The sequence below is a fragment of the Lutra lutra genome, chromosome 9, assembly GCF_902655055.1.
Source record: "Lutra lutra chromosome 9, mLutLut1.2, whole genome shotgun sequence".
In the NCBI taxonomy this organism is placed as follows: Eukaryota; Metazoa; Chordata; class Mammalia; order Carnivora; family Mustelidae; genus Lutra; species Lutra lutra.
The window spans coordinates 24,115,944-24,129,187 of NC_062286.1; the positions used below are offsets into that span (position 1 = coordinate 24,115,944).

The window sequence follows — 13,244 nt, forward strand, 5'->3', positions numbered from 1 at the left end:
AAAATATGGAAAATAATCTATGGAGAATGTGTGTGAAATTTCTTTACAAGTCACACAGTGTTCTAAAAATAAGATACATTCCTCTAAATTGAGTGAGATTCAGTGAGTTAGTTCGCATCGCCTCCAGATGCTAGAAAGTGTCTGCGCATTCATGCATCCATTGGCCAATGTTTGAGCACCTGTTCCCTGTAAGACAATAAGCTAACAGTCGAGGACACCTGGCGCCCACTTCCGGGCAGCCAGATGAAGGACATTTGTGAAGCCCGGTAAAAAATGCTCCAAGCTGGGATGCCTGGGTGGCTCAGTTGGTTGGGCGGCTGCCTTCAGCTCAGGTCATGATCCCAGTGTTCTGGGATCAAGTCCCACATCAGGCTCCTTGCTCAGCAGGGAGCCTGCTTCTCCCTCTGCCTCTGCCTGCCTCTCTGTCTGCCTGTGCTTGCACTCTCTCTCTCTCTCTCTCTAACAAATAAATAAATAAAATCTTTAAAAAAAAATGCTCCAAGCTACTTTATCCATACTGAATGTATCCCTGCTGTGGGAGATGACAGGTATCCAACACGGGCGCAGAAGCTCATGAAGGTCCTTCCTTCTTCCAGCAACTGATTCATTCCTAAGTTGGAACAGACGGAAACTTCCAGAGAAATGAAAACAACAAATCATCTCCGTAAGTGCGATGGATTCTGAAATTGGATTAACCTCCCATTCTGAAACAAGCTTCATCTGTCTCCCTTCCAGAAGCAAACATAAATCAACATTACCAGGGCACGTGGCAATGAAAATGAACACGGCTCACACCTGGCAGCCATGCCAAGTAGAAGACATCCATAAAGGCACAAGCCAAGGCTCACGGCCTTCTTTGCACAAGAAACATCCCAGGTAAAGTATTCTTTAAGTTGGAGGAGCAGGGTGGGGTGGGGACTGTAAATTCACAGGCCCTCAGATTTAGGCATTTTCCAATGAGTGATCTCACACTCAAGTGCCTTTGGAAGCTGGGGGGTTCATTAAGGGGAGGCGGGTGGGCCTGTGAGAGACTACTGGGGTGGGGGGCTGCAGAGTGGAGAGCCAGAGCACATATCATTTCAAGACCGTCACTTTTGACTCAGATCAAGAGCCAAACACAGCTTATTCTTTGGGGCCTTGGGGGTCCAGCTCACAGCCCTAATCTAGCCCACGGCGCATTTTAAACATTTGGCAACTAAGGCCAGGAGAGGTGAAATGAACTAAGCCGAGTTGTCATCGTAAGTAGCAGAGAAACCGGGGTCAGGGTGAAGTGTTTCAACACAACAGAGAGCCCAAGGGGAGTAGGTTAAAGGCCGGACACACTGACGTCTTCAAAGCAGCCTTGGGAGGCAGAAGAGCGTGGACCCTGATCCAAAGGGCCCCTGCCTGAAGCCTAGCTCTAACCCGTACAGCTGGGTGCCCTTAGGCAGGTTACTTAGGCTTTCTGTGCCTTCACTCCCTCATCTCTAAAATGGTGGTGATAATTGTTCTAGCTTCGTGGGGCTGTTGTAAGGATAAAATGAGTCTGTATGTGGAAAGGGATTTGGCTTAGCCTGTAAGTACTATTACTCCCATTGACAGACAAGGAAACCTATGCATTCTCAGAGGTCAAGGTCACACAGTTTTACTTAGAGGTAAAAAATCTGTGCATGCACATATGTACACATGCACACAAAGCTGTTGTGCACACCACCACCCCCGCCCCGCAGATATCCTGATTTCAAAGTTTGGCCTCCGGAGCCTCCCATCTACAATGACCAACTTGGGGAGAATTGCAAAGGGAGGAGCTGGAACAGAGGCCGGAGCTGGTTGGCGGGGTGGGTTTTTCCACTATTCAGGAGTAGTGTAGGCTTCCAGAAAAGCAAGCCCAGGAGTGAAGCAGTTTTGACACACTAGTGTTTCTCAAACTTGCGCGTGCATTAGAATCAGCTGGAGGGTGTTCTCCGACACTGGATGCTGGCTGTGCCCCAGAATCCCTGGGTTGGGGGGGGGGTCTTGGGTGAGGCCCAAGAATTCGCATTTCCAACTGTCCCAGGTGTTGCCGAAGCTGCTGTTCTGGGAACTACACTCCCAAAACCACATACTTTTTTTTTTCTAATTCTCAAAATAACCTTATGTGTTTGACATTTTCTCCATTTTATGGTGGAGAAAAGTAAGTCCAGAGAATGTGGCTGAATTCCTCAATATCACACCATTTGTAAAGAGTGGAACTGGGTCTTGAATCAAGGTGGTCTGACTCTGGAGTCTGTGCTTTCTCTACTGTACCATGTGGGGTGAGGCATGAGTGTTCACTCTTCACCAGGCACCTCGCTATGGGCCGGGGGCACAAAGATAAGGGGGTCGGATGTGGGCTGCGGTGTGCAGGTGGGGAAGGTATAAGGGAGACTCCTCCAAAGAAGGGAAGGCCTCCCTCCTGGTTCCTATTGTCTCCCCTCCCAGTTCACCAACTGCCCTACCTCCTGGGCATTCCCAACTAGTAAGTGTGACGAGGTCACATCCCTGACCCCCACTTTATTGACTCTGTACTCCCAGCTCCCTTCATGGCCCCGTCTGGCTCTCCAGCCTAACTACCCCAAAGCTACAGTCACACTAAGCTTTTGTTCACCCCTGAAAGTGACTCGCTCTCTCTAGCTTCCTGTGTTGTCTCAGTTTTCCCTCTGAGTAGGGTACCCACCTCCCTCTTTGGCTGGAACAACCCTTCTTGTCCTTGAAGACTCAGCGGCTCTGGCCACCCACCCCTCAATCTCCCTAGTGGGGTTACGTGTACTTCCTCTCCCTTCCCGAGAGTAATGTGCCTTGAGTCTTTCGTAACTCTTGCACATATTGTTGGGCAATTACATATTTATTGATGGATTTCTCCTTCTACACTAAATATCTAGTCTAAACCAACTTTTACCCCTAAATCCTCAAGGGCTGTTACAGTATGTGGTACAGGGTGGGGCGGTGGTCCCAGAACTGATCTGCATATTACAATCACCTGGGGATCTTTGAAAAATTCAAGCCCAGACCACATTCCAGATCAATGAAGTCACAGCCTGTGAAGGTTTGGTGGGGGGTGTAGTGGGCATCAGGATGTTTTTCAAATCACCCCAGGTGATCCAACATGTGGATACGCTTGGGAAGCACTGAAGTAGAATTTCAGGGTGCAGAATGGTTGGATAATCAATCAGACTGAAATTTGAAAAGGAGAGTACCAAAAAAAAAAAGAAAGAAAGAAAGAAGAGTACGGTGTAGAGAGGGAGAACTTTTTTTTTTATAATTTTTTTTTATTTTTTCAGCATAACAGTATTCATTATTTTTGCACCACACCCAGTGCTCCATGCAATCCGTGCCCTCTACAATACCCACCACCTGGTGCCCCCAACCTCCCACCCCCCACCCCTTCAAAATGGGAGAACTTTTTTTTAAGATTTTATTTATTTGACAGAGAGACCACAAGCAGAGCAGCAGGCAGAGGGAGAAGCCAACTCCCCATTGAGCAGAGAGCCAAGGCAGATGCTTAACAACTGAGCCACCCAGGTGCACCCTCCCCCTCCCACCGCCCCGTGGTGGGGGGAGGGGCAACCTTTTAATAAAAAGTAACACATAAACAAAAGCCCAAAGGTAAGGGAGTACACCGGACTTGCTGGAAGATCAAGCTAAAAAGGCAGTAACCAGGCAGACTCTGAAAGCCCCAAGTTGTGGTCCTCAGGAATTTAAATGTTACGGTGTAAGCGGATGGAAAGCACTGGAAGAGTATACATATACGCAGAAGGGTGAAATAAACATCTATTCTTTGAGGGCACCTGGGTGGCTCAGCCAGTTAAGCGTCTGCCTTCCGGCTCAGGTCATGATCCCCGGGTCCTGGGATCCAGCCGGGCTCTCTGCCCATCAGGGAGTGGGCTTCTCCCTCTGCCCCTCCTCCTGCTCCTGTCCATGTGCGCACACTCTCTCTCAAATAAATAAATAAAATATTCTTTAAAAAAATAAACATCTGTTTTTTGGAAAACCAATTGACAACTGTGAGATCTTATTGGAGTGGGGAGAGGCCGGAGGGAGGAGGAGGTGCTTTTTCTGCTTCATCCTCCTGCCAGGGACTGGCCTCTGGGAGGCTTTTAGGAGAGGCAGATCAAGTGACATGGGGGGGGGGGGGTGGCTGGGCTTGAGGTTATTGGCGCGGAGGGGCGGGGATCCCTCCTCTAGAGCTGCTGCTAAAACTAGGACTCCCATCCATGATCTCTGCCTCCAGCTCTCATAACCTTTGAACACTTCAAATGATCAGCAGCTCCGGGTGCATTCCAACTCCGGGTCCTGGTGCGGAAGTCATCCTTGACAAATTCAAACTCAGGCAAGCAGACGTGAATTGATCAATGGCCACCAACAAAGCAGAACCTGCCAATTAATCCATTTTGGGGATCGAACTACAGAGGGAAGTGCAACAGTGAAGCCGCCAGTGGCACCATCCAGTTTTATCTCGAGGTGATCAATCTGTCAATCCGCTCTCTGATACTCTATTACCATCCGGACTGGGTCTCTGGTTTTCCCAAGACACTGCTCACCCTGCTGACATTTTACTGGGAGGTAGGGTTTCCTCGGCTGGAGGAGCTGGTGAACTGGAGTCCTAGGACCCCACGCACTTGATCTTCTGCGTCCCCAGCTAGTCATGCTGGAGCTCCCAGCCACTCCTAGAGAAAGTTCTGACCATCTACCTAGGAGGACACAACAGACCCCACATACTTGGTCTGGTTTTCCTTTGCCATTTCTTCCCCCCTCATCTCCTAATTTTGTTCTCTCTCTTCTTCTTTTCTCTATTTTTTTCTCCCCATCTCTAGTCCCTACAGCCACCCTTGTACACTATAACCACCTCTGTCCCATTTGGCTACCTGTTCCCTTCCTGCCTGATGGGTGCCACACTCAGATGTTGCCCTGACCAGGAAGAAAGTAGGGAGAGCCTGCCAAGTCCAAAAGCATCTGCAGAGCTAAGTGCCCAGAAGGGAGCATCCTTTCTGATCGGCTTAGAGGCCCTGGATGGACTCATTACTCTGTTCTTCGTGTTCTCTCCTTTCTCTGTCCCTCTCCCCCATTCCAGAGCAATGCAGTGGGCTGGGCAGAGCATGGGCTCTGGCGTCAGGTCTCTATTCAAACCCTGACTCTGCGATTTGCTGATTCAGTAACCTTGACCATGTTGTTTGAGCTCTCTGTGCCCACCTGCTTGGCTGTTGGCTCGAAATGCCTAGGGAGGCATTTCAGCATAGTGAACACAGATGAAAGTCTCGAACACTCAATCAACCCCTTACTGTCTGCGCAACCCCGGTACCTAACTTCCCCAAGCCCTCATTTCCTCCTCTCTCCAGTGGGTAACAGAAGGACCAAACTTGTCAGGTTGTGGTGAAGATAAATGAGCTAATTCGGGGAAAGTACTTAGCATGAAATAACTGCCAACTGTAGGCCACGATTGTTCTATATTATTTATGTGCTACATAGCACACGGTCGGTCCTTACTATAGCCAGGGTCCTCACTGGTCCCCAGGGAGCCTCACTGTCGGGAATGTGTGCCCTTGTGTAGTTTCCTCCCACACCGAGTCACAGCTCATGGGAATTAGCGTGAATACCGTGCAAGTGACTGCGTGCCTTGCAAGGCCAAGTCGGAAATGCCATTGCAGCTCCCACGGCAGCTTCTTGAATGGTTTGCCTTGCGGGGGAGTCAGCGACATGTCCTGGGGTTGCGCAGACGTTAGAAAGGCCCCTGTGGAGAGGTGCTGAGGTCTCCTGTCAACCGCTGGTGCCACCTTGCCAACCACGAGAGTCCACGGCCCTGGCACCTTTCGAACTGGGACATGGCTGCAGGCCTGGCTAGCATCTGATGGTTGTCTCATGGGGGCCCTGGAGCCCGAACTGCCCAGCCAAACCAAATTTCCGAGCCCTAGAAGCAGGGGGAGCTAATAAATTGTTTGTTGGAAGCCACACATTTGTCACACGGCAACAGTGAACTAACACAGTGCTTAAAAAAAAAAAAAAAAAAAAAAGTCTTGCAAGTGAGAAAGGGCAGATTGGCATTTCCATTGCAAATCCATGCCGTCTAGCATGTGAACAGCAGGGGGCACCATTGGACCATTTTCTGGTCCGGCCATACCAGCATTTTTCTCCTTCAAGCCCTGGGTACATACCAGTTGGGTCAAAGGAAAGGTCAGACTGGTCTGCAAACAGGCCAGCCACCTCAGGCCCCTGCTCCTCAGGCAGAGCTGAAGGGGGTCCCAGGGGAATAGCCAGTCTCAAGAATCAGCTCGGAGCAGGCCTCTTCCTCCTGGAGCCAGGCAGCCCGCAAAGTGGCTCAGAGTCCCGCCTCACTGCCTTCAGCAAGTTTCCAGGCAGGCCTGGGTACAGTTCCTCCGTGGCTCTCCTGTTCTTGGGCTTAAAGCAAAGACCCCGGGAAGGGTGCCGTGACTGTGAGGCACCATTTAGGGAAGGGTTTCTAGGTTTCTTCCAAATGACCTATTTGCCACTTAGAAGAAAGGGAGCCTGACCCAAGCTTGCCAGCTTGCTCACTCTGCTGTCCTGCTGACCCCAGCCCACCCTGTCCATAAGCACCCTTGCGATGCAATGGCCTCAAGGTCAGCAGGTGAGGGTCTTCTGTAGGAGGGCCAGCGACCTTTCCCATCTCATGCCTGAGGCTTTGGGGCCCCTCAACACAGGCGTGCACACCAGATCCAGCCTCAGAGTGAGGACGTGTCAGCGGGTCTGCCCCCACTGTGGCAGAGCTGTGAAACCAGGGAGCACCCCTGAGGACCAGAGAGCCAGCCACACAGCATGATGGAGGCAGCTGGAGGCAGAGCGCGGGCCGCAGTTCCTGCTGGGAGGCAAGCACGGTGGCTGAGTACACCTCCCTGTTTTCCTTCTGTGTTCTCCAGAAAGAACAGAGAGCCTGAGGGCCCTCATCTCCTCTGAGCCAGACACTCACAGTACCAAAGGCCTGCTGAGTCCTGCTACCTCCTCCTGGCCCAGGAAAAGCAGGGCCTTGTAGGGGAGGGAGAAAAGGGATAGGACACATCCTGGACACTTTGCCCCATTCCTTGGTGATGAAGGAGGCTGGGGTAGGGGAGGATGGAGAGAGGTCCTCTGATGATGGGGTGAGAAGGTAAAAATCAATGCACTGCGAGCTGGTTGACCCCTGGCCCCAGGAATGATCCTTGGTACCTGCTTCCTTTGCCAGTCGAACTGGAGAGGAGGCAGGACCACACTCCGGGGGCTTGGAGAAATGTAGGGAAGGTATGTTTCCTCTCTGATGCGGTGCACTTAAGGACCACATCCCCCCGGGGCCTCAGTCTTGGACTTCCCATCCTCCAGAATGGGGAGGAATAAATGCGAGTTGTTTAAGCAGCCCCAATCTGTGATATTGTTGTGACAGCCGCCTGAGCAGACTCAGGCACAAGGTTAGAGCTTTTGTGGGGAGGCCCCCAGTTGACAAATCTAATTATCTGATTCTGCAGTTACTGTCATAAAATACCCCACAGCAGATCTTCTCTACTCATGTGTTGCACCAAGACCCTCGCCTTTCCCAGACCCCCGTCCTAGCAGTGAGGTCAAATACAGTCCCTGGGACAACAGACTATCATCGGATGGCCGGACCTGCTCTCGTCTGCCCAGCGGGTCACTCTCCCTCTCCAGACTCACCATGTTGTTATTGGATCTGTCAGTATTTGATAGAGTTAATTCTGCTCATTCCTTTTGTTTTTGAAATTTTCCTGTCACATGGCAGGCTCTTGATAAATATTTCCTTTTTTTTTAAATTTTATTTATTTGACAAAGAGAGACACAGTGAGAGAGGGAACACAAGCAGGGGGAGTGGAAGAGGGAGAAGCAGGCTTCCCGCTGAGCAGGGAGCCCCATGTAGGGCTCCATCCCAGACCCTGGGATCATGACCTGAGCTGAAGGTAGACGCTCAACGACTGAGCCACGCAGGCACCCCTCGATAAATATTTCTAGAAATGAATGCTTTAAGGGGTCTTTGGTCTCAATGACATGATCAAACTAAATAGATTAAAGAAAAGATGTCATGGGGATATATTCATTCAACAAGTAACAACTAAATGCCTACCTCATGTAAGGTGCTGGGCACCACTCTGTGGAGGAGTCTGAAGTAAGCCAGGAACGGTTCCCATGGGTGACCACAAGCACAGGTACTTGAGAGAAAAACCCACGTTGTTGTCTCCCACCTTCACAGCACACCGAATGGAGCCCTGGGTCTATCAGTTGGAGGCGGTGTGTCACCACTGTGAACGTGTCTAAGGTGTTAGGTAGAAATGCTGGGCCGTGAATAAAATGAGAAATGTGCGGAAACTACTGAGGAGTTCGGGTGGTCCCACCTGGCCTCAGGAAGAGAGCAGGGAGCTGGGAAGATCCATGGGGGCCTGGAGGAGAAGCTGGGTGCTGATACATTCAAAGCAAAACAAAACTCCAGGAAGGAACTTTCTGGAAGATCTGGGAGAGGTGGAAGAATATCTCCCCCTTGGGGATCCTCACACCTTTCCGATCTGCAGCCTCGTGAGGGGGTTCTCATCTGTAGGAGGTATGAACTAAGAAAATCACCAGAGGCTCCATCCGACCACGATGACGAGGCTGCCCAAAGGAGAATGTGTAGAAAACTCAGAACCATATGCCCCCCCTTGACGTGAAAAGTCTCTGCCAGAAATGTCTTTACTTCCTCACCAGGAAAGGGGCTACTCCCAACAAGTTGGACTAGCTTTACCTACTGGCTTCTCCCCAGTCAGGAAATAGATTTTCTGTTCTTTCTTGACTCCCTTTGGATGGTGGAACTCAGTTAGGAAGCTTCACTTCCCGTTCTCTCCGTAACCCTATTTGGTGAAATTAGAATTAGGACTTTAATTCAATGTAGTGCAAAACCCAATGAGATTAGCTTTATGCTTTCAAGACCTCTACTTGGAAACAGAATCCCGTGTTCTGTATTTCTCTTCCAACACCTGACGTCCACAGTGCGGGGATGGGAAGGTACCCCGGCCTGGGGGTTGGTGCCCCTCTCCTGGGTTCTGTGCCCCCCTCTGTCTGGACCGTTGTGACTTTGAACTCTTTCAGCGCTAGATAGCCACCAAGGTATCCCGTGAAGCTCGGACGGTACCTATCTTTAAAACAAAAGTGATTATTAGATTTCTTTTCCATGCCCTGGAAGAATCAGGTGGCAAGTGGCCAAAACCCAAACAGATAACATGCTTCAGGCGCCTCCCAAGTGGGACACAGTTGGCACATGGCGTTTTACGTGATCCTTACCTGTGGCTGCCTTCGTGGTCATAGGAGCCCCCGTGGTTCGGCAGGCCCCACTCTCCGAAGGACCCCTCCACTGGCTTTCCTGTTCTGTTGTTGTTCTCTTGAAATGTTTAGCAACTCTGGAGCAAAGGACCCTGCATTTTCATTTTGCAGCGTACTCTCCAAATCATACCAGTTCTGTTCCCACTACAACTCCCGTTATGTGGCGGGTATTGTTGATCCCACTTTTAAAATGGGAAACAGATGTTGAGAGTGGGTTCAGTGACTCACTGCAGGTCATGCAGATAGAAAATGGCAGATCTGGGATTTGACACCAGGACCCTGCTACCAACCACACAGTCATGTTCTTTTGACTCCGCGATGGCTTGTTTCTATCTACTTAAACTCAGTCCGCCTCTCCGAATTAGGATATTAATTCTGGACACTACAGGTTCAAGTGCATTAGCAGGTGGGTTTTGTTCCTTTATCCTCACGATAATTGCTTTAGCTCTCTGGATAGCTCTGCATTGTGGAATTTATCTTCTGACAAAATGGTTTCTAGCAAAATGTAACAAATTTTGTCTTTGAAACCTAGGCAATCTTTTTTTTTTTAAAGATTTTATTTATTTATTTGACACAGAGAGAGATCACAAGTAGGCAGAGAGCCAGGCAGAGAGAGAAGCAGGCTCCCTGCTGAGCACAGAGCATGATGTGGGGCTCGATCCCAGGACCTTGAGATCATGACCTGAGCTGAAGGCAAAGACTCAACCTACTGAGCTACCCAGGTGCCCCAAAACCTAGACAATCTTTTTATCCTTACACACTTTTAAAATGGCATTACAAAATGCCTGGTTTCTCTCTCTCTGTCTCTCTGTCAAAAAAAAAAAAAAATCTTAAAAAAGATAAAAAATAAAAATTAATAAAATGACATTACAGACATTGACATGAAGAACATTTGCCCTATAACAAAATTAATTTCTTTCTAAGATGTAGTGATTTAATGATTAAAACAATATCCATGAAATATAAATACAAAATATTCATAAATAAATTAAATTAGATTGTGGCTGCTAAGAGCCAATTATCACACAAGGTATCTTCGATGGCTGAAATAATAAGAGGGCAGAATATTAATTCTGACACTCTATAGGCCGTGATTATAAATTGCTAAAATGTTTTAATAGGCTACGGAATTTTATTGAGATTTCAGATGGCCCTTAAAATATTCATTGTGTGTTAGAAATTAGTTGCCTTGATTGATTTTAGTTATAATTCCATTATATGTTTACAAGATGGGAACAGGAGGGTGGCTATAGAACTGAGAAAAAAAGTCTACTTATAAAATAATAATGTGACTAAGATAATAGCACCATGATTAAGAGGCTCAGACCTAGATCTGAATCCCAGTTTCACTACCTTCTGGCCGTGTGACCTTGAGCAATTTACTTCTCAAATGTCCTCCTTGTCAGGGAAGGATTTCGATGAGGAATTAATTAGATAGTACATAAAGCCTAGAGCACAGAGCCTGGCTTCTTCTGTCTTAGGATCTCTGCTGCCACAAAGGGGGAACTTGAAGGGTTCGGGAAGACAGCCTTTCCTACCTCAGTGATTATACCTTAACCTCTGTCTCAAGGGCTGTAACATTTCCTTTAGCACCAACCTGAAAAATTATTGGGATATTCTCAGTGGTGTGTTGCTAAAGATTTACCAGCCAGCTCTCAGTGGCAGTGTGAGCGGGGAAGCCTGGATTTGCACGGTGTAACTGATCTCACCATGGCGGGAGTTGGGAAGGGAGGGAGGCAGACACTGGTCTCTGGAGAGCTGACATGACACAGTCCTCACACACCACTGGAAAACTGGGTTCTCCCTCATTCTTTATACACACACACACACACACACACATATACATATACACACATACATATATATTTATATATTTATATTTGTATATATTTTTATATTACTTGTATATTTAAATTAACATATAATTCATTATTTGTTTCAGGGGTATAGGTCTGTGATTCATCAGTCTTTTTTTTTTTTTTAAGATTTTGTTTACTTATTTGACGGAGAGACATCCCAAGTTGGCAGAGAGGCAGGCAGAGAGAGAGGGGGAAACAGGCTCCCCGCTGAGCAGGGAGCTTGATGTGGGGCTCCATCCCAGGACCCCGGATCATGGCCTGAGCTGAAGGCAGAGGCTTTAAACCACTGAGCCACCCAGGTGCCCCTCATCCGTCTTATATAATACCAGTACTCATTACAACACATACCCTTCCCAATGTCCATCACCCAGTTACCCCATCCTCCTTCCCCTCTCCCCTCCAGCAGCCCTGTTTGTTTCCTATGATAAAGAGTCTCTTACAGTTTGTCTCCCTCTCTGGTTTTGTCTTCTTTCATTTTTTCCTCTCTTCCCCTATGATTCTCTTTGTTTCTTAAACTCCATGTATTAGTGAGATTATATAATTGTCTTTCTTTGATTGACTTATTATATTTGATATAATATATTTTGATTGACTTATTATATTTGATTGACGCTTAGCATAATACCCTCTAGTTCCATCCACATTGTTGCAAATGGCAAGATATCCTTTTTTTGAGGGCTGCATAATATTCCGTTGCCTAACTATCCACATCTTTATCCATTTATCTCTCAATGGACATCTGGGCTCTTTCCATAGTTTGGCTATGGTGGACATCACTGCTATAAACATTGAGGTGCGAGTGCCCCTTTGGATCACTGCATTTGTATCTTTGGGGTACAATACTGAGGAGTACAATTACTGGGTTGTAAGATAGCTCTATTTTCAACTTTTTGAGGAACCTCCATACTGTTTTCCAGAGTGGCTGCACCAGATTGCATTCCCACCAACAGTGTAGGAGGATTCCCCTTTCTCTATATCTTCGCCAGCATCTGTCATTTCCTGACTTGTTAATTTTAGCCATTCTGATGGTATGAGGTGGTATCTCATTGTAGTTTCGATTTGTAGTTCCCTGAGGCCGAGTGATGTTGAGCATTTTTTCATGTTTCTGTTGGCCATTCGGATATCTTCTTTGCAGAAATGTCTGTTCATGTCTTCTGCCCATTTCTTGATTATATTCTTTGTTCTTTGGGTGTTGAGTTTGGTAAGTTCTTTTTTTGTTTGTTTGGTTTTTTTTTTTTTTTTTGACAGAGATCACAATTAGGTAGAGAGGCAGGCAGAGAGAGAGAGGAAGGGAAGCAGGCTCTCTGCTGAGCAGAGAGCCCGATGTGGGGCTTGATCCCAGGACCCTGGGATCATGACCTGAGCTGAAGGCAGAGGCTTTAACCCACTGAGCCACCCAGGCACCCCAAGTTTGGTAAGTTCTTTATAGATTTTAGATACTAGCCCTTTATCTGCTATGTCATTTGCAAATTTCTTCTCCCATTCTGTCAGTTGTCTTTTGATTTTGTTGACTGTTTCCTTTGCTGTGCAAAAAGCTTTTGATCTTGATGAAGTCCCAATAGTTCATTTTTGCCCTTGTTTCCCTTGCCTTTGGAGACGTGTCTAACAAAAAGTTGTGTGGTCAAGGTTGAAGAGGTTGCTGCCTGTGTTCTCCTCAAGGATTTTGAGGGATCCTTATCTCACAGTTAGGTCTTTCTCCATTTTGAGTATTTTTGTGTGTGGTGTAAGAAAAGGGTCCAGTTTCCTTCTTCTGCGTATGGCTGTCCAATTTTCCCAACATTATCGGTTGAAGAGACTGCCTTTTTTTCCATTGGACATTCTTTCCTGCTTTGTTGAAGATTAGTTGACCATAGAGTTGAGAGTCCATATCTGGGTTCTCTCTTCTGTTCCATTGATCTAAGTGTCTGTGTTTGTGCCAGTACCATACTGTCTTGATGATGACAGCTTTGTAATAGTGCTTGAAGTCTGGAATTGTGATGCCAACAGCTTTAGTTTTCTTTTTCAACATTCTTTTGGCTATTGGGGTTTTTTTTCTGGCTCCATACAAGGAAGGATTTAGGATTATTTGTTCCAGGTCTGTGAAAA

The 13,244-nt window shown here is 47.6% G+C and overlaps 1 long non-coding RNA gene across 1 annotated transcript; it reads left to right on the forward strand.

Moving 5' to 3' along the window:
• Positions 1–531: 531 nt before the first annotated feature.
• LOC125109394 (uncharacterized) lies at positions 532–7,645 on the forward strand. The gene is made up of 3 exons (XR_007130214.1): positions 532–876; positions 4,265–4,458; positions 7,467–7,645. It is a non-coding gene; the product is annotated as an uncharacterized LOC125109394 (long non-coding RNA).
• Positions 7,646–13,244: the final 5,599 nt, after the last annotated feature.